Here is a 4,943-nt window from a genome sequence, read left to right on the forward strand (position 1 = left end):
TAAAATACGTGTAAAAACATATCCTAAAAAATAGGATCTCAAAAAACTAAAATCTCACTACAACAGGGATCATGCAAATCCACATCTTGTGCAAATCCAGCCAACGACCCAACATAGACTCCTTAGACAATATGAATATGAGATATCCCCAAGTAGAAAATTATTCAATTTGGTCAAACATGGTTAAACCTTTAAATTAAGGCTAAAATTACTTAATGGACCTTATTAGGGGGGGGGGGGGGGGGGGAATTTGGTCTAAATAAATACCCTTAACTTTTTTGTTTAACTTGATAACTGTTTGAAAATATATTTTTTATTTTTTATCTAAATCCCTCCCACCTTAAAAAAATTTAAAGTACCATTTCCACACTTTTTTTTTTTTTTTTTTTTTTGTGGCTTTCCTAAGTTTTTCAATAGGGATTACTCTCTTCTCAACTCTTTTAACTTACTTAAAATTTTCAACAAGGATTGGGAACAAAGATTTGCTGTTTTGAAATTTATGTGTAATGCTGGTGAACTAATGGCATTACACCACGTGTATTGAAAAAGCCCATAAAATTACTCTTACAATTTCTTTTCATTAACCAATCAATCTTGCTTTTTTCAATACACATGGTGTAAAGTCATTGGTTCAGCAACTTAGAACATAAATTTCAAAACAACAAATCTATCTTCAAGGATTGGATCATTCCAATGATTTGCGATGATGTTCTACAAATAGATAATAATATGCTCATAATTTTTTAGAGTGCTGATTTTCTGACTCAATATGACAGAATAACTCAAAAAGTCATTGATGTGGCATATGCAAGAAATGTTGATTTTTCCCTTGGGATACACAATTGCACATGTTTATGAGGATGTGCAGTTGTGTACCCTGAGGAAAAAACTACGATTCTTGTACTTGCCACGTCAGTAAGTTTTTGAGTTATTCTGTTAGAGTTGAGATAGAAAATTATTACACAAATTTTTAAGGTACTCTTCTAAATAATTGCATTTGGTCCTCTAAGTAGGGGTGTCAATGGGTACCCATATAACCGAAATTGAACTGGACCAATAGAAATTGAAAACGTTAGGATCTATCTAATGGATAACCACAGCTACCCGAAACTAATTTATTTTGTCATTTCTTTTCATACTATAAATGAGTTAAGGTATCTAATGGATAATATATTAATTTTTGAAAGGAATTATTTTTATAATGATTTAAAGTACTTTTTTTCTCATTCAATTCTTGTGAATTAGAATCGATGGGTACCCACAATTTTTTATGGTTCCGGTTTCGGTTCCATTTATTTTAAAATTGGGCTGAAATCAAACTAAATATAATGGTTATGGTTCTATGTTCCCTAGCAACCGAACTGAAACTGTACAATTGACAGCCCTACCTCTAAGTACCTAGTCACATATACTATAGATAAGGACGACCTCTCATAAAAATTAGGTACTACAACAGCTGTGTTTTGAAAAAAGTTGTTGAGCCCGACATTTTCTTTTGTGAGAGATATACCTGGCAGACTAAACTATAGCATTTTTATTACAAAATATCCTTTGGAGTTTTGACAATTCCAGTGGAACCTTACTTTATGAAGTCTATTATCCAACAAACCTTGAAATGGTGATCCATGTCATAAAATTCAAATTGAAGCGTTAATTTGCCACTTAACATACCTTAGAGTGGATCCTAACCACATCAATTTGTTGCATCCAAAAATATGATTTGATGCTATACGGTTATTATTAGAGAATTGGTTATGTAGTAATTTATTAAGCTGCATGAGAGATACACCGGATCACATTGACATTCTAGTTAAGGTAGTTATATATTTAAACTAGTGTTCACCCATGCATCTTCTCTTGGGTTAAGGAGGTAAAAGTGAAAATAAAATAAAATTGGAGTAGGTGATGGCAATGTTAACAAGAATCGTGAATACGACTCGAAAATGATACAGAATTAGTATGTTTAAGTTAAGTCTAATTGGATTTGAGATATTATTGAAAAATTTTAATGTTAAAAGGGTAAATGATGAAAAACAATAAAGTGGACTAAAGGGGTAAAAGAGAAAATACAGTAAAGTTATATGAGTGAAATGGAAAAGAAATAAAGTGCATCCCACAAAACTGATGGGAGGATTAAGGGTATAAAAGTGAAAAAAATAAAATGTGGTGTGGAAAGAGGGGGGGTATAAAGAGAAAAAAACAATAAAGTGGTTAAAGTGGATCCCACACAAAAGATTGTGTCTTACAACTGTACTAACTCAATTGTGTTTTATTATACATATGTAACCACTTTCTCTATTTAATAAAGAATCTCACCGGAGATCAAATTATCCGAGCTATTCACTTCGTCTCAAAGACTATTGATTATTTTGTCACATTGAAAGTTTTCATGGTATCAGAACTATGATCAGTTCGATCTTGCAATCCAGCCGGCCATGATCATACGTTTAGTAAAAGCTCCTAACTCATGAAACTCTATTTCTCAATATCATACAACGAATGTCTTCTGTGCGCTCTCTAGTTTTCTCAAATCTTCCACCACTGTCAATAAAACCACCAAAAATAGAAACAAAAAAAAGAAAGAAGATAGATCTCACACATGTCGTTTTCAACCATCCCAAGCCTTTATTTTCTTTGTTCTTTCACTTTTCATCATCTCGTCTTTTGCATTCGACCATTATCTGCATATACATTTCATGTTTTCTTCATATGTCCCTATAATATATTCAAAGAAGGAATATTTATTGTTGAATTCTTGAACTCTTTTACTGAGCACCTTTCTCTATTTTTTTAAGTTTCAACCACCCTTATGTGTTTGTGAAAGAACAATTCTTCAAATACATTTAATGCATTTCATCGAGCATGTCAAATGCATACCATTTTCTTTTTTCTCCTTCTTTCCCTTAGTTCTATATTCATGTGCTACACCCTCTTCATTGTAATAAAAAAAATCGAATCATCTTTCTTTTAACAACGATCGCATATCTCTCCTTTATCATTTGTTAGAATTTTAAAGGGTTGAATTTGAAAATCTTTTAATACTCATTGGGTATTAATCTTAGGGTAAATTAGTTAGGTTAGCTCTACTCTATTTAAAATATATTTACAGAAACAAATACGACGTTGATTTCAAAAAAATTGTTTTTTTAATAAGCAAGCGAAGAGAATTTAACTAAAAGTCGTGTTGCAGGAACATTGAAATTGACATCGTTTCACACATTGGTGTGCACAAAACCATAGATGCTTCTAACTCGTATCTCGATGAAATGAATCTATAATTCTGTAGATACATCCAGGTCAGCTATGTGTGAAATGACGTCAATTGTAACAGTACTTCAGCATTTCCCCTTCACTAAATAGAAATTTTACAAAGTCCCCCCACGAATTTTTGTCTAACAAATCTTTGGTAATTCTTCAACCTTCCTGAATTCTTTCTATGTGCAGAGATACTTTGATGAATTTACCTTCATATTCTTATGTATGAAATTAAGTAGATTTTCTTTTGTGAAATACGACATACATTTAACTGAAATTATTTTTATACTCTTACATTAAATCTTTAATAAATACCCTTTGTTCTCTTATACAAATACGAAACTCCTGTTATATTCAAGTTTTACAAAAAATGTACTAAAATGTCTTTCATATATATATCTATGGATGGCGTTATTATGACCCCCTTTGTGACACACCATTTTGTCTTATATGGGAAAAAATGTTTGGAATGGGCTGATTTTTTGTGAGGATGATCTCTGTGATGAGGGGATCATCCTGGCAAAAAATCATCCCATTCCAAAACTTCTAACCCCATCAAAATTGATTTTACAAAAATTGGACAGTCTAAAATTTTTCAACTTGTAAACATGGGGCTAGAAGTTTCATAATGAGCTGATTTTTGGCAAGGATGATCTCCTTACCATAGAGATCATCCTCACAAAAAATCAGCCCATTCCAAACATTTTTACCCATATAAGACAAAATGGTGTGTCGCAAAGGGGGTCGTAATAACCCGACCCTATATATATATAAGAGTAGTGTTCGGTAGCCAACGTTAGGGAGCCAATTTTGCCTTATATGACTTGAAAGTTTCGGATTGAGCTGATTTTTTGCAAGGATGATCTCTAGGGTGAGGCGATCATTCTCACAAAAAATCAGTCCAATATGAAACTTTTAAATCCGTCAAAAACAATTTACAAATTTTCAGCAAAAAATCGACGGTGCACAATTCTAATAACTTTTGATGGGGTTAAAAGTTTTGGATTGAGCTGATTTTTTGTGAGGATGATCTCTCCATCATAGAGATCATCCTCACAAAAAGAAGATCAATGCTGAAACTTTAAAGCCATATAGGACAAATTGTTGGCTATCGAACCTGGTCATATATATATAACATGTTAGTGATATTTTTGTTATTTCAATTCAGTTTATTATAAAAATAACTAGAAAATTGCATCTATATATCATATAACCGTTTTGGAACAGATAAATAATTTTGAAAATGTACATATAACCTTTTAATAATTAGTTTAGAAGTATAATCGAGAGATTTATCCAGCAGAGGTAACTACTATTGCATTTTTATTACCACCTTGCTTTATGAAGTTTCTAACTCACCAAACCTTACTTTATCGAGTTTGCTACCCAAAAATAGTGGCATCCATGTCATAAAATTCAAATTGATTACAGGCTCAGATTCAATTTCCAATTCATCTGCCTCATCCAAGCATACTCTCCTTGCACATCACTCTTCGAGAATTTATTTAGTAATCGCTATAATGATGAGGTTGTACTTCTCCCAAACTTGTCGGAGAATCATGATTTCAGCTATGTTGCAATTATCAAATGCTTCAACCATCTCCAACACCTGAAATGAATTTTATGTTCTATATTTCCATCCCAACCCATTGCTTTCATATGGAACTCGATCGATGCTTTGTAAATTA

Source organism: Akebia trifoliata, chromosome 11, assembly GCF_017979445.1.
Source record: "Akebia trifoliata isolate Shusen 1 chromosome 11, ASM1797944v1, whole genome shotgun sequence".
Lineage (NCBI taxonomy): Eukaryota > Viridiplantae > Streptophyta > Magnoliopsida > Ranunculales > Lardizabalaceae > Akebia > Akebia trifoliata.